The 23,368-nt window shown below is 44.0% G+C and overlaps 1 long non-coding RNA gene across 5 annotated transcripts; it reads left to right on the top strand.

The window, feature by feature from the left end:
• The first annotated feature begins 35 nt into the window (after positions 1-35).
• On the top strand, positions 36-22,727 carry LOC147824583 (uncharacterized). 5 transcript variants are annotated; one of them, XR_015442144.1, is made up of 5 exons: positions 36-404; positions 3,035-3,194; positions 3,481-3,540; positions 3,980-4,033; positions 22,481-22,727. It is a non-coding gene; the product is annotated as an uncharacterized LOC147824583 (long non-coding RNA). The 5 variants fall into 5 exon arrangements; XR_015442140.1 differs by having other exon boundaries at positions 3,371-3,540; XR_015442143.1 differs by lacking the exon at positions 22,481-22,727 and adding an exon at positions 4,602-5,455.
• Positions 22,728-23,368: the final 641 nt, after the last annotated feature.

Here is a 23,368-nt window from a genome sequence, read left to right as displayed (position 1 = left end):
TCCTATAAGAAATAATTTTGTCCTTCACAGTTCTAGTAAATATGAGTTTATGCTTTATATGCCATAGGGAAAATTGGTGTTTTAGCAAGGACTGCTGAGGGAGTGATTATGAACTGGTTAATTGAAATTATTGTGGAACTCTAGGACTACAGTAAGCATAGGTTAATTTCCAGGGTGTGGAGATGACAAAATATGGGCTCTCTGACAATACTGTTTTTGTTTGGTGAATCCAGGTATCCTGAGGAGTTTAGCTGTCCTTTAGCAATGGACATTAAAAAGGGAGTGGGCTCATGTTCTGACACAGCACCTTCTATGCCAAACTGGCTTTGTATATTTTTCAGATGCCCTTGAAGAGAACACAGTGATCCAGAAAAGATGGTTGTTGCAGTCACCCTAGTAACAAGGTAAATGATAAAATGGTCATAGTCCAGTGAAGGCTGTTTGATCTTCTATAATCCTGGCAAGTTCCTAATTAGGTGCTCAGATGTTAAGGTCTTGGCTAGTGTATTGGTCTGGGATGAAATAGTCACTCACTAGTGACATCTCATTTTCAGCAATTCATTTTATGACTGTGTTAGGTTTTATTATATTCCCCCACTTCTGGTGATACATGTTTTCAAAACATATTATCACCTTAATATTACAAGGATACATCAAATGTTATTGCATCTTTTCTGGAATGTAATAGATGTAATATGCTTGTATTGCTACTGGTGGAGAAGAGATTTATGTAATTTTCACTGAATCCATCTCTGAAATATTGTCCTTGGAAGGTTTGCATGTATCACTGAAGACAGACAACACTCTCTTACAAGGCTTTATCCATGGAAGCCTGCAAATATCTAGATAATGTAAGTGGATGCTGAAATGATGAAGTGACATAGGGAATTTGGAGTTGTATAAGTGCAAATGAGACATATACCAAATCAGAAGTCTATGACAAGAGTCCATAGATAGGTGAATACATCACAGCAGGCAAAATAAGTTTTGTAAAGTAGAACACTACTGATCTCTAAGTGCTAATGTGGGCATTCACCACATCACAGAAAGTCAGATCTTCATATAAGGGATGAGTGATGAGGATGTCCTTGACACTTGTTACTGAGGTTTTGTTACAAGTACTAATGGATGAAATGAGAGACATGATGAAAATATCTAGTGAATGCAATACTGCATTTTGTATGAGACAGAAATGAATATTGAACCTGTACAATTTCAGGGATCCATTGCATCATGGTTGGATGTAGACATGGTGGGGTTACAATACAACAGTAAACATTGAAAAATTCACAGATGGCTCTATTACATATTTGGACATGCCAGAGAATACAATTTACATAGAATTAAGGACTCTATTAACACATAGCTGAAGGATGCCTTTCTGTTTCTGGGTGAGGGGCAGAAAGAGTCAGTGCCATGGAAGAGCAAGATGAGAGCTAAATGACAGTTTTCTGTAGGTGCTTTCAAGTTAATGGAAGTGATCAACTGAATAAGTGTGTTGAAAAAACCTTGAACAAACCAAGGAAAAACAAAAGTATAAATTACAGCCCATTGGCACCCATCCAATCTTCAATATCCAGGTGGCTAGCATAAGGGTAATAGCCTAATGAGATGTTGTCATGTACTGGATTCTTATGCTGGGAAGGTCACTGTGGCTGTCGAGTTCTGAGCTGACCCCACATTCACACATCAGAGACCTTATTTTCAGATGTGATTTTCATTGTTGATAGTGAAACTGAGGTAGTCTCCTTTATTTGGCAAGTGTGAGGTTAAGGGCCTCATTCCTATCAGGGTGTAGAATCATGTGCTACTGAATCCAGGCCAAAAGTGTGCCTTTAAACTGGCCATTGTAAAGGGGAAAAAAAGAGGGTGGAGGGGGAGAAGAAAGAAGAAAGAAAGAAAAGAAAATAGAAGAAAAAATGGAAACAAAGCTTTTGTAAATAAAGGAGAAGGAGAGAGGTGGAGGGGAGGAGAATGGGAAAAAAAGAAGAAGAAAGATACATCATGAACAGGTACAAATTCCCTGTGATGAATGCTATCATTATGTTTACCTGAAATGTACTAATAAATTTTTTGCTTCAAGAAAAAAGAACAACAACAACAAACTAGGCATTGTAGAGAAAAATCAAGGATTCAGATAATTATCCTAGAGTAGTTCCCTGAGATACTGATTGTAACAGTTTGTCCAGTGTCTGCTCAGGAGTGTCCATTTTCTCTTCTCTGGCTTTCAGTGTGCATAAATGAGGGTCCTTGTAGTGGTGATGGACCCCTGAGTAATCCCATGATGTGCAGATTGTGCAGATGGAGAAAAAGAAGGGCATAGGATAAAGTACAGGATGGGTTCTTTCAGGTGTGTTTTCTAGTGATGGGTCCAGACCTCACAGCCAGGAAAGGCCAGACCCTGGAACCTCACCAGGATCCAGATAGCAGCAAGTATGACCTCCATCACAGCATAGGAAATGGATCTTCCTAGGCTTCAGTGGAGCATGTTGGGGCCCTGAGTGTAGCCGATACCATATTTTGTGTGAATAAATTCAAGTATAAAAGACTAACAAATCAGAAATCTAGTCTGTGTGAGTTTTCTTTTTGTATAGGGTAGGAAAAGTACTGTTCAAGGTCCCTGTGTCCTGGGATTACTTGCTTACTATATGCAGTGACATGCTTGAGTACCAGACTGCTGAGAAAGAAGCACAGGAAACTTGCAGGCACCCACTTGGTGAAGATCAGAACCTTGGGATGATATTCTTCTCTCATTTTCAATCTGGTATGCGGTGGAGTGGAAGCCTCCCACACCAGTGGTGGTTGTCAATGAATTGAACACGTTGTATGCTTGCAGAACATGCTGTATCCTTTTAGCATGGTCTTGTTCCTTTTCCCTTCATGGATACAGAGTGATCAAGAAGTTGGTTGATGTACACTTACGGAAAGCCAGGGAAATAACACCATGGGTACAAGCTGATCACTAGGCCAGATGTCTGTATCCAGGTCAGAAGGAGCCTCTGGCTAACCTGGTATTAACATGTTTCATCACCAGGTATCCTGCCAAAAGGTCTTGGGAGATGCTGCTACCCTCAGCCATGCAACACCTTCTTCTTTACTGATGTACATTGTGGGAGGGCACTTGGGCACACTTTGCTTTTCCCCACTGATTCACCTGTGTGCCAGTGAAGATGAAATCTTCCCAGTGGCTGCTGGTAAGTGTCCCATTTTCATGTAGGGGAACTGACCCATAATGTAGTTTTCATGTTGGCTAGGTGGATGGGGAGGGAGGCCAGGATTCTTGCTAACATCCACTATGAATATTGAGCCTTAGAACTTCTGCAGGTTTCCCTTCAAGTGAGAAAGAATTCTCTTACCATATTTTTTCTAGGAAACACCCCTGAGACTGAGGTGTTAAAGCAAAGGGGCCACAGTCTAACACAGTGACCTCCACAATACTCACATGGACTAAATCAGTATTCTCTGATGTCATTTTCACAGGGACAGTCATGTCACAGTGAGCAGCACAGTATAATCAGGTGGATGCATACAGACATCCAGGTAAGTGTGGGCTTGTGCCCAGGCCACCAATGAGGTCCTGCCACTTTCACATGTGTAAGTGACAAAGGTGTTGCTTGGCATTTGTAGCCCACTGCTTGATTTGAAGTTGCTCAAGTAAGGAAGGATGGAATCCACAGCAATGCCACTCTCTGGGAGGGGACACTTGGCACAGCTTATGTGAAATGGATGGTAAAAGAGTGAGCAGTGAAGAAGACATGGTGTCTAGGTTTGGGTGCTTGCTGTGTCCCAGCCCGGGGAGCTGAAGCACAGGAGAGTCTGCAGGGGTCCACTTAGGAGAGGTTTGACTGTCGGGACAGGATTTTTTTCATGCAGTTATCCCAGCAGCCAGGTAGATTTCCAGTGTGAGTCAGTGGTTTTTGTGGGAATTGAAATGCTCATTGACTCAACACTGACTTTGTCTTCTCCATGTTTTCTGCAGGTTCCTTCAAGGGAAGATGAGCAGACTATGGCTGGAACTGCATGCAGGTGTCAGGTGAGAATCAGCGTGCTAGTACCTCATTGGGCACCAAGTGATGGTCTGTATTCAGATGGATGTGAAGAGGGTGTGCATGAGGTATTCACATGTTTCCTAGACATGCACCCTCTAAGGTCTTGACTACTGAGTGGTTCAGAGTTTGTGCCACACTCAGCATCATAGCCTTTTTTTCTGTGACAGATTGGCTATTGATGGTGAACCTCTGATTCCGCCCTCTTCATCGACAAGTGTGGTGCTCTGTGCCTTCTTGCTGTCACAAGGAAGCATCAGATGCTATTGGTTCCCTTCCAGGAGAGATGACATGTATTTCACACGTGTCCCACTAGGGGAGTAAGCAGGGCATGAGGTCATTGTGACAGAGTGGGTCCCTGAGATGGGGATTGGAGTGAATTGGGAGGTATCTCCTCAAAGGCATCCATTACCATGGCATGGCTAGTTTGTTGACAAGCAGGAGGGAGGAGCATGGTGGTGGTGATGGAACCTGAATGATAGGATGACATGGGAGTTGTACAGGTAGACACGGAGGAGCCCACAAAGGGTAGAATCTCTTGTGCTTCTTTTCCAGTGAGGGAGTCCACAGCTCATGGTGAGCCCTGAACATCACCAGGATCTGTGTAAGGACAGCCATGGACCTTCACTGCAGCATAGGCAGGGAATATCCATGGCCTTCACTAAGTGATATTGGGGCCCCTGATGTGGAGTCGTGGGGTAGTGGGGTTGCTGTGACTTTGCTTTAGGTTCTGGAGCCCAGGAGAGCAATGAAGGAAGAATTGAGCCAATCCACTGACCCTGAATTTTTCCTTCATGTATAGTGAAGTAAAATGAATGTTGATCTTCTCTACATCCTTGGAGTGCTTATTCTTTGGTCCAGGGGTGTTGTGATGGACCACCCTGCCCAGGAGAAAGCACAGAATTCTTTGCAGGTCAGTAGTTGATGATAATGAGTCTCAGGATGATAGTTTTGCACTCGAATTGCTTCTGGTATCAGAGTGAAGAGAAAGCCTTTGTGCCAGTGGTGATGCCAGAGCACAGCCCAGTGTTCTTGCAGAGCAAAGGGTAAGGTTTTAGCAGGGTGTGGTTTTCCTTCCTTTCAGATATCTGCAGTGATGAAAAAATGTTTGTTGTGGTGAGATTGCTGATGATAGACGAGACCTCTGTGCATGTAGCCTGGCTACAGGGTATGATATTCCTTAGAAAGGTAAAAAATGAGCCTCTACGTAACCTGGCCATGTGATGTTTTTTCACCATGAATGCTACTATGCCCAGAGTTATGATCAGGTCTTGTGAGATCTTCAGCCATGGAATATCTTAGTTTTTTCTGATGAACTTTGGAGAAGGGACTTTTCTTTTCCCTGCTGTTTGACATGTATGTCAGTGGAGGTAAAACAATAGAGACTTCTCAATGGCTATGAGGCTGCATCCCATTGTCATGTAGAATAGCTGGACCGTTCTTCATGGCCAAATGTGCTTTTCATGCTCACAGTCAGAGAGAGGAAGGTAGAAATTATTGATAGTATCCAAATATTCATCACTATAGTTATTGACCCTCAGAACTTCTCCATATTTTCATTTAAGGGAGAAAGAATTCTCTTAGCAGGCTTTATCCTTGGAGTTCTGGAAAGACCCATGTCTTTAAGCAAGTAAGTAGTTTTTTTTTTTAAGTTCTTTTATTGGTACATTTTAGGTATACAATTCATTTACATTTATCATTGGGTGTTTGTACCTGTACATGATGTATCTTGGTTCTTATTTTCTTCCCCATTACCTCTGCACCCTTCACACCCTCCACCTTTCTCTATTTACATAGATTTTGTTTCCATTTTTTTTCTTTTCTCATAGTTTTTCCTTTCCCTCTTTTCCTTTCCCGTTCCCCTCCTTTCACCCCTTCATCTTTGGACCTTTTTTCCTATTTCAAATTATCAATTATTCATTTTAATCATTTTAACCCTTGTTTACACTCTCAGTTTCTCACACTAGAGAAACTATTTGGTATTTACACATGTGTGTCCTATTTATTTCACTTAAGAGTATGGCCTTGATATGCATCCATTTAGCTATCAATGACTCTAGTTTTTCATTCTTTATGGCTGAGTAGTACTCCATTTTATTAAAAAAACACATTTTCTTTATCCAATTTCCAGTTGATGGGCACTTGGGCTGCTTCCAAGCTTTAGCTATTACAAACTGTGCCACTATGAACATGAGGATACATATATCACTGTGGTATGATTCTTTTAATTCTTTGGGGAAGATCCCCAGCAGGGGAATAGCTGGGTCAAATGGGACCTCTAGCCCTAGTTCTTTGAGGTGTCTCCATACTGACTTCCACAGTGGTTGCATCAGTCTGCACTCCCACCAACAATGGAGAAGGGTTCCTTTCTCCCCACAGCCCCGCCAGCATTTGTTATTGGTTGATTTCTTGATAGCAGCCATTCTTTCTGTGGTGAAGTGGAATCTCAGTGTTGTTTTCATCTGCACCTCTCAAATGATGAGTGATGTTGAACATTTTTTCATATATTTGTTTACTGCTTTTACTTCCTTGTCTGAGAAATGTCTGTTCATTTCAGATGCCCATTTTTGAATTGGGTCTTTGAATTTGGGAGGTCTGATTTTTTCAGTTCTTTATATAATTCTAGATAGTAGTCCTTTGTCTGAGGTACAGCTGTTAAATTTCTTTTCCCATATTGTAGGTTCTCTGTTATCTCTGTTGGTGGTTTCTTTTGCAGTGCAGTAGCTTTTTAATAAGATAAGATCCCAGTTGTTGATTCTTTCTGCTAGTTCCCGTGCTACTGAGGTTTTGTTCATGAAGTCTTTTCCTATGTCAATGTCTTCAAGAGTTCTACATAACTTATCTTCCGGCAAGTTTGGTGTTTCTGTCTTAATATTTATATCTTTAATCCAGTTCAATCTTAGTTTAGTGCATGGTAATAGGTGTGGGTCTAGTTTCAATCTTTGGCACTTTGAAATCCAGTTTTTCCAACACCATTTATTGAACAGACTATCTTTCCTCCAATGATGGTGATTGGCTCCTTTGTCAAAGATGAGGTGGCTGAGCATGTCTGGAGTTGTTTCTGCATCTTCTAATCTATTCCACTGATCCTCGGGTCTGTTCCTTTGCCAGTACTATGCTGTTTTTATCACAGTAGCTTTGTAGTAGAGTTTCAAGTTGGGGATTGTGATACCCCCGGCCATGTCTCTGTTGCCTAGAATTGCTTTAGCTATTCTAGGTCTCTTATGGTTCCAAATGAATTTTTGGATCGTTTTCTCTAGTTCTGTGAAGTATATTGTTGGAATTTCAATTGGCATTGCATTGAATCTATATAGCAGTTTTGGAAGTATGGCCATTTTCACTATATTGGTTCTTCCTACCCAGGAGCAAGGGATGTCTTTCCATTTTCTTGTATCTTCTTCAATCTCTTTTATCAGAGTGCTGTAATTTTCAGTGTAGAGGTCTTTTGCTTCCTTTGTTAGATTGATTCCTAGATATTTCATTTTTGGGGATGCTATTGTAAAAGGAATTGTATCCCTAAATTTCTCTCTCAGTGAGTCTGTTATTTGTGTACAAGAAGGCTATTGTTTTTTGAGTGTTGACCTTGTATCCAGCTACTCTACTGAATCTGTCAATTAAGTCTTGAAGTCTTTTGACCGAGTTTTTTGGGTCTTCTTTTATTTATTTATTTATTTATTTATTAAATTCTTTTATTGGTACATTGTAGGTATACAACACAATTACATTTCTCATTGGGAATTGTACCTTTACACAGTGCATCTTGGTTCTTATTTTTTCCCCATTCCTAGCCCTCCCTTCACCCCCTCCACCCTTCCCTATTTACAAAGACTTTATTTCCATTTTTTCCATTTCTCATCATTTTTCCTTTGCCTTCTTTCCTTTCTCCTGCCCCTCCCACTACCCCTACCCCTTTGGGCCTTTTCTTCCTATTTTGCATTATCAATTATTCATTCTAATCACTGGTACATTTTAGGTATACAATATAATGACATTCATCATTGGAAATTTACCACTTTACATAGTCTCTCTTAGTTCTTATTTTTCACCCTTGCCCAGCCCTCCCTTCAACCCCTCCATTCCTCCTTATTTACAAAGATTTTGTTCCTATTTTTCCATGTTCTCATATTAATCCCATTCTCTTCTATCCATTCCCCAATCCCTCCCACTTCCTTCCCCTTTGCCCCTTTTCTTCCTATTTCACATTACCTAGTATACATTTAGTCCTTATTTACCTTTTCAGTTTCTCATACCAGAGAAACTATTCGATATTTATTCATGTGTGTCCTATTTATTTCACTTAAGAGTATCGCCTCAATGTGCATCCACTTAGATATAAATGTATCTAATTTCTCATTTTTTATGGCTGAGTAGTACTCTGTTTTATAAAAAAAACACATTTTCTTTATCCAGTCTCCAGTTGATGGGCCTTTGGGCTGTTTCCAAGTTTTAGCTATTACAAACTGTGCTGCTATGAACATAGGTGCACATATATCACTGTGGTATGATTCTTTTAATTCTTTGGGGAAGATCCCCAGCAGTGGAATAGTAGGGTCAAATGGGACTCCCAGTCCTAGTTCTTTGAGGTATCTCCATACTGATTTCCACAGTGGTTGCACCAGTCTACACTCCCACCAGCAGTGAAGCAGCGTTCCTCTTTCCCCACAGCCCCACCAGCATTTGTTATTGGTTGATTTCATGATAGCAACCATTCTTTCTTGCGTGAGGTGGAATCTCAGCATTGTTTTCATTTGCATCTCTCAAATAATCAGTGATGTTGAACATTTTTTCATGTATTTATTTGCTATTTCTACTTCTTTGTCTGAGAAATGTCTGTTCATTTCAGATGCCCATTTTCAGATTGGGTCTTTAAATTTGGGAGGTCTGATCTTTTTAAGTTCTTTATAGATTTGAGATAGTAGACCTTTGTCTGAGGAAGAGCAGGTGAAGATTTTTTCTCACATTGTGGGTTGTCTTTTCACACTGCTGGTGGTTTCTCTTGCTGTGCAGAAGCCTTTTAATAAGAAGAGATCCCACTTGTTGATTGTTTGTGCTAGTTCATGGGCAACTGAGGTTTTGTTCATAAAATCTTTTCCTACACCAATGTCTTCAAGGGTTCTACCTAACATCTGTTCCTACTGGTTCAGAGTTTCTATTTTAATATTTAGATCTTTAATCCATTTTGATTTTAGTTTAGTGCATGGTGAGAGATATAGGTCTAGTTTTAATCTGTGGCAAGTTGAAGCCTAATTTTTCCAGCACCATTTATTAAAGAGGCTATCTTTCCTCCAGTGAGGGTGTTTGGCTCCTTTATTGAAGATGAGATGGCTGAGTGTGTCTGGCTTTGTTTCTGCATCTTCTAATCTGTTTCCACTGGTCCTCTGGTCTGTTTCTTTCCCCGTACCATGCTGTTTTTATCACAATAGCTTTGTAGTAGAGTTGCAGGTTGGGGATTGTGATACCCCCTGCCATGTCTCTGTTACCTAGAATTGCTTTTGCTATTCTGGGCCTCTTCTTGTTCCAAATGAATTTTTGAATTGTTTTCTCAAGGTCCATAAAGTATGCTGTTGTGATCTCAATTGGAATTGCTTTAAATCTATATAGCAGTTTTGGAAGTATGGACATTTTCACTATATTAATCCTTCTTACCCAGGAGCAGGGGATGTCTGTCCATTTTCTGATAGCATCTTCAATCTCTCTTTTCAGAGTGCCATAGTTTTCAGAGAAGAGGTCTTTGATTTCTTTCATTAGTTTGATTCCTAGGTATTTCAGTTTTTGGATGCTATTGTGAAAGGAATTATTTGCCCTATTTCTCTCTCAGTGAGTCTGTCATTGGTGTAGAGGAAAGCTATTGATTTTTGTGTGTTAACCTTGTAACCAGCTACTTGACTGAATTTGGTTATTAAGTCTAGAAGACTTTTGGTGGAGTTCTTTGGGTCTTCTATATAGAGTATCATGTCATCTGCAAATAATGACAATTTGACTTCTTCATATCCTGTCTTTATTCCTTTTCTTTCTGTTGTCTAATTGCTGTGGCTAATGTTTCCAGAACTATATTGAACAAGAGTGGTGATAGTGGACATCCTTGTCTTGTTCCTGATTTGAGTGTGAAGGATTTCAGTTTTTGACCATTTAGTATGATATTGGATGTTGGTTTTTCATAGATGGCTTCTATCAGTTTGAGGTAGAGACCATCTATTCCAATTTTTTGTAGGGTTTTTATCATAACTGCATGTTGGATTTTGTCAAATGCCTTTTCTGCATCTATGGAGATAATCATATGGTTTTTGTCCTTGGCTCTATTGATATAGTGTATTACATTGATTGATTTTCGTATATTGAACCATCCCTGCATCCCTGGAGTGAATCCCACTTGATCAGTGTGTATGATCTTCTTGGTGATCTTCTGCATTCTGTTTGCCAGTATCTTATTAAGGATTTTTGCATCTTTGTTCATTAGTGAGATGGGCCTATAGTTCTCCTTTTTGGTTTGGTCTTTCTCTGCTTTGGGGATCAAGGTGATGCTTGCTTCCAGGAATGAATTTGGGAGTATTGCTTCCCTTTCAATTTCATTGAAGAGTTTAAACATTAGCGGAAGTAGTTCCTCTCTAAATGTCTTATAGAATTCAGCAGTGAGGCCATCAGGGCCTGGGATTTTCTTAGTTGATAAGTTTTTAATTACCTTTTCAATTTCATTGGTTGATATTGGGTTGTTCAGAATTTTTAGGTCTTCGTTCAACTTTGGTAATTCATATGTGTCTAGGAATCTGTCCATTTCTTCTGTGTTGTCCATCTTATTGGCATATAGGTTCTGGAAGTAGGTATTGATGATCCTCTGGATTTCTGCTGGGTCTGTTGTAATTTCACCCTTTTCATTCTTAATTGCTTGGATTTGGGCCTTTTCTTTCCTTTTTCTGACAAGGTTGGCTAAAGGTGTGTCAATTTTGTTGATTCTTTTGAAGAACCAACTCTTGGCTTCATTGATTTTTTTGTATCATTCTCAGTCTCCATTGCATTGATTTCTCCTCTGATCCTTATAATTTCCTCCCTTGTATGAGCTCTGGGGTTGTCCTGTTCTTCTTTTTCTAGGAGCTTGAGGTTCAGCATCAGGTTGTTTAATTGGGCTTGTTCTGTTTTCCTAATATGCGTATTCACTGCTATGGATGTCCCTCATAAGACTGCTTTCATTGTGTCCCATAGATTCCAATATGTTTTATTGTCATTGTCATTTAATTGAAGGAACTGTCTGATTTCTTCTTTAATTTCCTCTGTGACCCACTGGTTATTCAGAAGTGTGTTGTTCAATTTCCACATGTATATGAAATTTTTCAAGTTTCTTTTGCTATGGATCACCAATTTCACTGCACTATGGTCTGATAATATACAGGGGACAACTTCAACTCCTTTGCACTTACTTAAACATGTTCTATGTGTGAGTATATGGTCTATTTTGGAGAATGACCCATGTGCAGCTGAGGAGAATGTGTATTACAGGTGGAAGACTCTGTAAATATCTGTTAAGTTCATTTGTTCAAGAGTTTGATTGTGTTCTAGTATTTCATTACTTATTTTTAGTCTAGTTGATCTATCTATTTGTGACAGTGGGGTGTTGAGCTTCCTCCACTTTGGGAGTGGCGTGGTGCCATCCTGGAATCTTCTCCTGTGGCAGAAGATGTGGTAAGGTGAATGGAACACATTCTCTTTTTCTTGTGAGCACTTGTGAGCCATTTCTGAAGCATCCTATTAGCTGGGAGTGGCCATACCAAGGACTAGAAACTGTCTCCACTATGGCAGTGGCCTGGTGCCAGCCAGGAATCCTGCCTGGTTGCAGGATATGTGGTAAGGTGGACCAAACACATTCTCTTTTTTCCTGTGAGTGGTTCTGTGCCATTTCCGAAGCATCTCACTAAGCAGGAGCAGCCGTATGGCAGAATGGATGCCGCATTGACTATGGGAGCAGTGTGCTGCCATCCCAGGATCCTCCCCCATGGCAGGAGATGTGGTAAGGTGGATCGAGCACATTCTGTTTTTTCCTGTGAGTGCTTGTGAACCATTTCCAAACCATCCCATTCAATAGGAGCTGCCATCAGTGGTCCCAAATCCACCTCCATTATTGGAGCAGTGTGGTGATAGGCCAGAATTCTCCCCCATGCAGAAAATGTGGTAAGGTAGATCAAATGCATTCTCTTTTTTCCTCTGAGTGGTTCTGAGTCATTTTGAAACATCCCTTCAGCTGGGAGCAGCCGTATGGTGGCTCAGAATCCTCTTCCACTATGGTAGCAGTAAGGTGCCATGCCACAATCCTCCCCCATGGCAGAAGATGTAAGGTAGATTGAAAGCAACCTCTTTTTCCCTGTGACTGGTTCTGAACCATTTTGGAAGCATTGTATTTCATGGGGACTGCTATTTGTTGGCACATAAGCAGCCTCCACATTTGGAGCAGGCTGGTGCCCTCCTGAAATATTCCCCCGGGGCAGAAGATGTACTAAGGTGGATCTAATGCATTATCTTTTATGCTGTGTATGGTTCTGAGCCATTTCAGAACCATCCTATTAGTTGTGAGCATTGGTACAATAGCCTGGAAGCCACCTCCACCGTGGGACTGGCGTGGTGCCAGGGCAGAATCCACCCCTGTGGCAGAAGATGTGTTAAAGTGGATTGAATGGATTCTCTTTTTTAGTGTGAGTGGTTCTGACACATTTTGGATGCATCCCATTAGCTGGGAGCAGCCATATGTTGGCCTGGAAGCCCCCTCCAATAATGTGAGCAGTATGGTGCCATCCCAAAATATTCCCACATGCCAGAAGATGTGTTAAGGTGCATGGAACACATTCTCTTTTTTCCTCTGAGCAGTTCTGAGCCATTTTGGAAGCATCCCATTAGCTGTGAGCATAGGTACAGTGACCTGGAAGCCCCTTCCACTATGGGAGCAGCGTGGTGCCAGCCCAGAATCCTCCCCGTGGCAGGAGATATGGTGTGGATTGAGTACATTCTCTTTTTTCCTGTATGTGGTTTTGAACTATTTCAGAAGCATCCCATTAGCTAGGAATGGCTGAATGATGGCCCAGAGGCCGCATACATTATGGGAGTGGAGTGGCACCACCCCAGACTCAACCTCCATGGCAGGAGATATAGTACAGTGGACAGAAAGCATTCTCATTTCTGATGAGGGTTCTGGGCCATTTCCTGGGCATCATGTTAGCTGTGAGCATTGGAATGGCAGGCCTGATCTACCTCCATTATGGGAGCAGCATAGTGCCAGCCCAGAATCCTCCCCCGTGGCAGGAGATGTGGTAACGTGTATCAAATGCATTCTCTTTTATCCTTTGTGGGGTTCTGAGCCATTTTGGAAGCATCCTGTTAGCTGTGAGCAGCCCCTCAGTGGCACATAACCTGCCTCCAGTTTGGGAGCAGACTGGTGCCATCCTGAAATATCCTGTGGCAGGAGATGTGATAAGGTGGATCTAAGGCTTTATCATTTTTCCTGTGAGTGGTTCTGAGCCATTTCAGAAGCATCCCATTAACTGTGAGCATCGGTAAGTTGGCCCAGAAGCCGCCTCCACTATGGGACCGGGGTGGTGCCAGGGCAGAATCTGCCCCTGTGGGAGGAGGTGGGGTAAGCTAGATCGAATGCATTCTCTTTTTCCCTGTGAGTTGTTCTGAGTCTTTTTGGAAGTATCTAATTAGCTGGGAGCGGGCTTATGGCAAACTAGAATGTGCCTCCATTATGGGAGCAGGGTGGTGCCATCCCAGGATCCTCTGCTATGGCAGGAAATGTGGCAAGGTAGATCAAACCCATCCTCTTATTTTCTGTGAGTGGTTCTGAGCCATTTCAGATGCAGATGCATCCCATTAGCTGGGAGTGGCTGTATGGTGGTCTGGAAGAGGACTGCATTACAGGAGAGGCATGATGCCATCCTGAAATATTCCCCCAAGGAAGGAGATGTGGGAAGGTGAATGGAATGCATTCTCTTTTATCCTGTGAGTTATTTTGAGCCATTTCAGAAGCAACCAATTAGCTGTGATCAAAGGTACAGTGGCCCAGAAGCCGCCTCCACTATGGGAGCATCATAGTGCCATGCCAGAATCCTCCTGCATGGCAGGAAATTTGGTAAGGTAGATCGAATGCATTCTCTTTTTTCATGTGAGTGGTTCTGAGCCATTTTGGAAGCATCCCATTAGCTGGGAGCGGCTATACGGCGGCCCGGAATCCATCTCCACTACGGGAGCAGCGTTTTGCCATTCTGAAGTATTCCCCTGTGCCAGGAGATGTGGTAAGTTAGATTGAAAGCAATATTTTTTTTCCTGTTAGTGGTTCTGAGCCATTTCAGAAGCATCCAATTAGCTGAGAGTGGCCTTATGGCAACCTGGAATGTGCCTCCATTACTGGAGCATGGTTGTGGCAGCACAGAATCCTCCTCTGTTGCATTAAATGTGGTAAGGTGCATGGAATGCATTCTCTTTTTTCCTGTGAGCGTTTCTGAGACATTTTGGAAGAATCCAATTAGCTGTGAGCACCGATACGGTGGCCTGGAATCTGCTTCCACTATGGGACTGGCATGGTGCCATGCCAGAATCCTCCCCCATGGCAGGAAATGTGGTAAGGTAGATCTAACGCATTCTCGTTTTTCCTGTGAGTGGTTCTGATCCATTTTAGTAGCATCCAATTAGCTGAGAGTAGCCATACAGTGGCCCGGAAGCCCACTCCAATACGGGAGTGGCATGGTGCCATCCCGAAATATACCATCGTGGCAGGAGATGTGGTAAGTTGGATCAAACACATTCTCATTTTTCCTGTATGCAGTTCTGAGCCATTTCTGAAGCATCCCATTAGCTGGGAAGGGCAATAGCGTGGCCAGGATTCAACCTCCACTACAGGAGGGGCATGGTGCCATCCAGAAATATTCCCCCATGGCAGGAGATGTGGTAAGGTGGATGTAACACATTCTCTTTTATCCTGTGAGTAGTTCTGAGCCACTTTGGAAGCATCCCATTAGCTGTGAGCATTGGTTCAGTGGCCCAGAAGATGCCTCCACTGTAGGAGCAGCATAGTGCCATGCCAAATCCTCCCCCATGTCAGGAAATTTGGTAAGGTATATAGAACACATTCTCGTTTTTCCTGTGAGCTGTTCTGAGCCATTTCAGGAGCATCCCATTACCTGGGAGAGGCAGTGTGTTGGCCCAGAAGCCCCCTCCACTATGGGAGTGGCGTGGTGCCATTCCAAAATATTCACTCATGGAAAGAGCTGTGCTAAGGTGGATCAAATGCACTCTCTTTTCTCCTGTGAGTGGTTCTGAGCCATATTAGAAGCTTCCCATTAGCTGTGTGAATACATACAGTGGTCCAGAATCCGCCTCCACTAGGGGAGTGGCATGATGCCATGCTAGAATCCTCCCCCATGGCAGGAAATTTGGTAAGGTAGATCTAATGCATTCTCTTTTTTTCCTGTGAGGGGTTTTGAGACATTTTGGGAGCATCCCATTTGCTGGGAGTGTCCATATGGTCACCTGGATGCCCCCTGCACTAAGGGAGCAACATGGTGCCATCCAGAAATATACCCCCATTGCAGGAGATGTGGAGAGGTGGACCAAACACATTCTCATTTTTCCTGTGTGCAGTTCTGAGATATTTAGGAAGCATCCCATTAGCTGGGAGCTTCCATACAGTGGGCCGGAAGCCACCTCCACTATGGGAGTGGTGTGGTGACAGGCCAGAATCCTCCCCTGTGGCAGAAGATGTCATAAGGTAGATCGAATGCAATCTTTTTTTCCTTTGAGTGGTTCTGAGCCATTTTGGAGCCATCCAATTACCTGGGAGTGGGCATACCCTGACCTGGAAGCCACCTCCAGTAGAGGAGCGGGGTGGTGCCATCCCAAAATATTTCCCCATGTGAGGGGATGTGATAAGTTAGATCCAACACAATATCTTTTTTCCTGTGAGCGGTTTTGAGCCATTACCCAAGCATTAAATTAGGTGGGAGCAGCCTTATGTTAACCTGGATAACACCTCCATTATAGGAGCAGGGTGGTGCAAACCCAGAATCCTCCCCTCTGTCAGGAAATTTCCTAAGGTAGATCAATCACATTCTCTTTTTTCCTGTGAGTGGTTCTGCACCATTTTGGGTGCATCCCATTAGCTTGGAGTGGCTGTACAGAGGCCCGGAATCCCCCTCCCCTATGGGATCAGCATGGTGCCATCCTGAAATATTCCCACGTGGCAGGAGATGTGGTAAGGTGGATGGAACACATTTCCTTTCTTCATGTGAGCGGTTCTGAGCCATTTCAGAAGCATCCCATTAGATGGGAGCGGCCGAACTTCGGCACAGGAACCAACTCCAATATTAGACCAGCGTTGTGACATCCTGAAATATTTCCCTGTTGCAGGAGATGTGGTAAGGTGGATGGAACAAATTCTCTTTTTTCCTGTGAGTGTTTCTGAGCCATTTTGGAAGCATCTGATTAGCTGTGATCATTGGTATGGTGGCCCGGAAGCCACCTCAAATATTGGAGTGGCATGGTGCCATGCCAAATGCTCCCTCATGGTAGGATATTTGGTAAGGTAGATGGAACACATTCCCTTTTTTCTCGTGAGCCATTCTGATCCATTTCAGAAGCATCACATTAGCTGGGAGTGGCCATACAGTGGCCCGAAATCCCCCTCCACTATGGGAGTGGCATGGTGCCATCCTGAAATATTCCTCCATGGCAAGAGATGTGGTAACGTGAATCGAACACCTTCTCTTTATTCCTGTGATATTTTCTGAGCCATTTTGGAAGCATTCCATTAGCTGTGAGCAGGTATACAGTGGCCAGGAAGCTGCCTCCACTCTGGGAGCAGCATTGTGCCATCCCCAAATATTTCCCCGTGGCAGGAGATGTGATAAGGTGGATGGAACACACTCTCTTTTTTCCTGTGAGCGGTTCTGAACCATTTTGGAAGCATTCCATTAGCTGCAAACGGTCGTCCAGTGGCACAGAATCAGCCTCCACTACTGGAGAGAGGTAGTGTGAGGCCATAATCCTCCCCCATGCCATGAGATGTGGTATGACAGATTGAACACAATCTCTTCTTCTTGTGATAGGTTATAAAAAATTTTGGAAGCATCCTGTTAGCTGGGAGAGGCCATATGGTGGCCTGGAATCTACCTTCACTCCTGGTGTTGGGTAGTGCCTGGCTAGAATCCTCTCCCTTGGCAGGAGATGTGGTATGGCAGATTGAACACAATCTCTTTTTTCCTGTGATATTTTTCTGAGCCATTTCTGAAGCATCCCATTAGCTGGGAGTGGCCATACAGTGGCCAGGAAGCCACCTCCACATTCTTACCGGCATTTTGCCATACCAAAATATTCCCCCATGGCAGAAGATGTGTTGTGTTCATTGGAACGCATTTTCTTTATTCCTGTGAGCTGTTCAGAGCCATTTCAGAATTCCATTAGCTTGGAGCAGACATACAGTGGACTGGAATTCGTCTCCACTATGGGAGCAGCGTGGTGCCCTGCTAGAATCCTCCCCGAGGGCAGGAGATGTGGTATTACAGATTGAACAAAATCTCATTTTCCTGTAATTGGTTCTGAGCCATTTTGAGAGCATCCCATTACCTGGGAGTGATTGTACCGTGGCCTGGAATCTGCCTCCACTAAGGGAGCAGCATGGTCCCAGGACAGAATCCTCCCCTGTGACAGGAGATGTGGTATGGTATATTGAACACAATCTCTTTTTACTGTGAGTGGTTCTGAGCCACTTCAGAAGAAATCCATTACCTGAGAGCAGCAGTACGGTTGCCAGGAAGCCACCTCCACTAAGGGAGCAGCATTGTGGCATCCCAAAATATTCCCAGGTGGCAGTAGATGTGGTAAGATGGATGGAAAACATTCTCTTTTTTCCTGTGAGTGGTTCTGAGCCATTTCAGAAGCATCCCATTAGCTGTGCTCATCAGTACCTTGGCCCAGAGTCTGCCTCAAGTATGGGAGCAGCATAGTGCCATGCCCGAATCTACCCCCATTGCAGCAATTTGGTAACAGAATGAATGCATTCTCTTTTTTCCTGTGAGCTGTTCTGAGCCATTTTGGAAGCAACCTATTAGCTAGGAGTTGTGGTTCGGTGGTCAGGAAGATGCCTCCACTTTGGGTGCAGCATTGTGTCATCCCAAAATAATCCCCCGTGGCAGGAGATGTTTTAAGGTGGACTGTACACATTCTCTTTTCTCTTGTGAGTGGTTCTGAGCCATTTCAGAAGCATCACTTTTAGAGCGAGCAGCCATATGGTGTCCTGGAATCCACCTCCACTACTGAAGTGGGGTAATGCCAGGCCAGAATCCTCCACTTTAGCAGGAGATGTGCTGTTGCAGATCGAATGCAATCTCTTTTTTCCTGTTATTGGTTCTGAGAAATTTCAGAAGCATCCCTTTAGCTGGGAGTGACCATATTTTGGCCAGGAAGCTGCCTCCTCTATGGGAGCAGCATTCTGGGATCCCAAAATATTCCCTGTGGCAGGTGATGTGGTAATGTGGATGGAACACATCCTCTTTTTTTCTGTGAGTGGTTCTGAGCCATTACAGAAGCATCCTGTTAGCTCTGATCATCGGTACCTTGGCCCAGAGTCTGCCTCCACTATGGGAGCGGCATGGTGCCTTGCTAGAATCCTCCCCCATTGCAGGAAATTTGGTAAAGTAGAATTAATGCATTCTCTTTTTTCCTGTGAGTAGTTCTGAGCCATTTCAGAAGCATCCCATTAGGTGGAAGTGATCAGATGGTGGACCAGAATCCACCTCCACTACTGAAGCGGGGTAGTGCCAGGACAGAATCCTCCCCTGTGGCAGGAGATATGGTATCACAGATCTAATGTTATATCTGTTTTCCTGTGATTCATTCTGAGAAACTTTGGAAGCATCCCTTTAGCTGATGGTGGCCATATTGTGGCCAGGAAGCTGCCTCTTCTATGGGAGCTGCATTGTGCCATCCCAAAATATTCCCCATCATAGAGATGTGGTAAGGTGGATGGAATGCATTCTCCTTTTTCCTGTGAGTGGTTCTCAGCCATTTCAGAAGCATCCCATTAGCTTTGGTCATCGGTACAGTGGCCCGGAATCTGCCTCCAATATAGGAGCGGCATGGTGCCAATCCAGAATCCTTCCCCATTGCAGGAAATATGATAAGGTAGATCGAATGAATTCTCTTTTTCCCCCTTGAGCAGTTCTGAGCCATTTCAGAGTCCACCTATTAGCTGGGAGTGGTGGTATGGTGTCCAGGAAAATGACTCCACTTCGGCAGTGGCATTGTGCCATCCCAAAATATTCCCCTATTGCAGAAGATGTGGTAAGGTGGATGGAATGCATTCTCTTTTCCTGTGAAGTGGTTCTGAACCATTTCAGAAGCATCCCATTTGCTGGGAGTGGTCATACAGTGGCCTGGAAGCTGCCTCCACTATGGAAGTGGAGTGGTGAAATGCCAGAGTCCTCCGCTGTGGCAGGAGATGTGGTAAGGTAGGTTGAATGCAATCTCTTTTTTACTGTGAACTCTTCTGAACCATTTCAAAAGCATCCAGTTAGCTGGGATTGGATGTACTTGGGCCAGGAAGCCACCTCCAATGCTGGAGCAGGGTAGTGCTAGGCCAGAATCCTCTGCCGTGGCAGGAGATGTGGTATGGCAGATCAAAAGCTTTCTCCTTTTTCCTCTGAGAGGTTCTGAGTCATTTCAGAAGCATCCCGTTAGCTATGATTATCAGTACCTTGGCCTGGAGTCTGCCTCCAGTATGGCAGCTTCATGGTGCCATGCCCGAATCCACCCCCATTGCAGGAAATTTGGTAACATAGATCGAATGCATTCTCTTTTTTCCTGTGAGCAGTTCTGAGCCATTTTGGAAGCAACCTATTATCTGGGAGTGGTGGTTTGGTGGCCAGGAAGATGCCTCCACTTTGGGTGCAGCATTGTGCCATCCCAAAATAATCCCCTGTGGCAGGAGATGTTTTAAGGTGGATTGTGTGCATTCTCTTTTCTCTTGTGAATGGTTCTGAGCCATTTTGGAAGCATCAAATTTCCTGGGAGTGGCCTTATGGTGTCCCGGAATCCGCCTCCACTACTGGAGCAGGGTAGTGCCAGGCCAGAATCCTCCCCTGCTGCAGATGTTTTATCACAGATTGAATGCAATCTCTTTTTCCCTGTGAGCTGTTCTGAGCCATTTCAGAAGCATCCCATTAGCTGGGATCATCCAAAGGATGGCCTGGTATCTGCCTCCACTACTGGAGTGGGATAGTACCAGGCCAGAATCCTCTCCCATGGCAGGAGATGTGGTATGGCAGAAGGAACACTTTCTCTTTATTCCTGTGAGTGGTTCTGAGCCTTTTTGGAAGCATCCCCTTAGCTGTGATCATCGGTGTGTTGGCCCAGAGTCTGCCTCCACTACTGGAGCAGTATGGTGCCATGCTAGAAACCCCCCATTGCAGGTAATTTGGTAAGGTAGATCGAACACATTCTCTTTTTTACTGTGAGTGGTTCTGAGCCATTTCAGAAGCAACCCATTAGCTGGGAGTGGGAGTAGGGTGGCCAGGAAGCCACCTCCACTATGGGAGAGGCATTGTGCCATCCCAAAATATTCCCCTGTGGCAAATGTGGTAATGTGGATGGAATGCATTCTTGTTTTTCCTGTGAGCAGTTCTGAGCCATTTCGGAAGCATCCCATTAGCTGGGAGCAGCTGGGAGGTGGCCTGGAAGCCACCTCCACTAATGGAGCAGGGTAGGGCCAGGCCAGAATCCTCCCCCGTGGCTGGAGTTGTGGTATGGCAGATGGAACGCAGTCTCTTTTTTCTTATGACAGTTTCTGAGCCATTTTGGAAGCAACCCATTAGCTGTGTCCAGTGGTATGGGGGACAGGAAGCCACTTCCACTAGGACATCAGCATTGCACCATCCCAAAATATTCCCCCATGGCCGGACATGTGGTAAGGTGAATGGAACACATTATCATTTTTCCTGTGAGCAGTTCTGAGCCTTTTCGGAAGCATCCCATTTCTGGGAGTGGCCATACGGTGGCCAGGAAGCCACCTCCACTTTGGGAGTGGAGTGGTGCCATGCCAGAATCCTCCACTGTGGCCAGAGATGTGGTAAAGTAGATCAAATGCAATCTGCTTTTTACTGTGAGCTGTTCTGAGCCATTATGGAAGCATCCCATTAGCTGGCATCAGACATACGGTGGCCAGGAAGCTGCCTTGACTACTGGAACAGGGTATTGCCAGGCCAGAATACTCCGCCGTAGCAGGAGATGTGGTATGGCAGGTCAAAAGCTTTCTCTTTTTTCCTATGAGTGTTTCTGAGCCCTTTCAGAAGCATCCCTTAAGCTGTGATCATCAGTAGGGTGGCCCGGAGTCTGCCTCCACTCGGGTAGCAGCATGGTGCCATGTCAGAATCCTCCCCCATTGCAAGAAATTTGGTAACATAGATCGAACACATTCTGTTTTTTCCTGTGAGTGGTTCTGAGCCATTTTGGAAGCAACCCATTAGCTGGGAGTGGCAGTACGTTGGCCAGGAAGATGCCTCCACTGCAGTAGCACCATTTTGCCATCCCAAAATATTCCCCCGTGGCAGGAGATGTAGTAAGGTGGATGGAACACATTCTCTTTTTTCCTCTGAGGTGTTCTGAGCCATTTGAGAAGCATCCTATTAGCTGTGATCATCAGTACTGTGGCCAGGTGTCTGCCTTCAATTTGGGAGTGGCATGGTGCCATGCCAGAATCCTCCCCCACTACAGGAAATGTGGTAAGGCAGATTGAACGCATTGTCTTTTTCCTGTGAGCAGTTCTGAGCCATGTGAGAAGCAACCCATTAGCTGGGAGTGGCAGAATGGTGGCCGGGAAGATGCCTCCACTTGGAGAGCATCATTGTGCCATTCCAAAATACTCTCCTGTAGCAGGAGATGTGGTAAGATGGATGGAACACATTCTCTTTTTTTACTGTGTGTGGTTCTGAACCATTTTGGAAGTATCCAATTAGCTGGGAGTGGCTGCAAGGTGGCCTGAAGTCGGCTTCACTATGGGCGTGGAGTGATGCCTTGCCAGAATCCTCCCCTGTGGCAGGAGACCTGTTAAGGTAGATCGAACGAAATCTCTTTTTTACTGTGAGAGGTTCCAAGCCATTTCAGAAGCATCCCATTAAATGGGAGTGTCCGTAATGTGGCCCAGAAACAGCCTCCAAAAAGGTAGTGACATGGTGCCATCCCAAAATATTCCCCCTTGCAGGAGATGTGGTAAGCAAGACAGAACACACTCTCTTTTTTACTTTGAGAGGTTCTGAGTCAATTTAGAAGCATCCCGTTAGCTCAGATCGTTATGTCAAACTGGAAGGCAACACCATTACAGGAGCAGTGTAGTGCCAGGACAGAAACCTCCTCTGTGGCAGGAGATGTGGTATCACAGATTGAAAACCAACTCATTATTCCTGTGACAGGTCCTGAGCAATTTTGGAAACAACCCGTTAGCTTGGAGTGGTGGTTCATTGGCCAGGATGACGCTTCCACTTTGAGAGCAGAATTGTGCCATCTCAAAATATTCCCGATGGTACGAGATGTGGTAAGGTGAATGGAACGCATTCGGATTAGGGTAAGTACATGGTGAGGGTTAAGGATAATGTAGAATTTCAAGTACCTGGGTATTGGAATTTGTTCCTGGTGCTTAGGGTTAGGGATAGGATTAGTTTTGGGGTTAGGGTTCCATTTCACATGTACCTGATGTTTTGGGTGTGGGTATGATTTTGGGGTTAAGGGTTCTTTTAGTAAGTGTCATGGATAGGGCTGAAATTGAGGTACCTGAAAATGACTTAGGGTTAGGGAAGGGTAAGTGTTAGGCTTAAGGTTAGGGTTAGGGTGATAGATAACATTGAAATTGAAATGCCTGTGTCTTCAAGTGGGGGATGGAAAGTTAGTAGTAGTGTTAATTCATGATGAGGTTAGGGATACTGTAGAATTTCAAGTACCTGTTTTATTGAATTTGGTCCTGTTGCTTAGGGTTAGGGTTAGGGATAGGATTAGGTTTAGCTTTAGGGTTCCAGTAAATGTACCTGATGTTTTGAGTGTGTGGTAAGATTTTTAGAGGATACGGTTCTTATTTTCGTAATATCATGGATAGTGCTGAAAAAGAGCTACGTGAAAATGGTTTAGGCTTATGGTAGTGTTAGGGTTAGGGGTCAGTTAAAGGGTGATAGATAGAGAGCATAGATATTGAAATTCTTGTGTCTTGTCAAAGTGAGGGTTGGAAAGATAGTATTAGTGTAAGTACATGGGGAGGGTGAGGATAATGTAGAATTTCAAGTACCTGTGAATTGGAATTTGGTCCTGCT

This window comes from Heterocephalus glaber, unplaced genomic scaffold, assembly GCF_053883595.1.
Source record: "Heterocephalus glaber isolate CG9 unplaced genomic scaffold, H.glaber_assembly_v1.0 deba00001537, whole genome shotgun sequence".
NCBI classification, from domain to species: domain Eukaryota; kingdom Metazoa; phylum Chordata; class Mammalia; order Rodentia; family Bathyergidae; genus Heterocephalus; species Heterocephalus glaber.
Note: the sequence above shows the minus strand (reverse complement) of the source record. Positions and strands in the feature narration are given on the sequence as shown.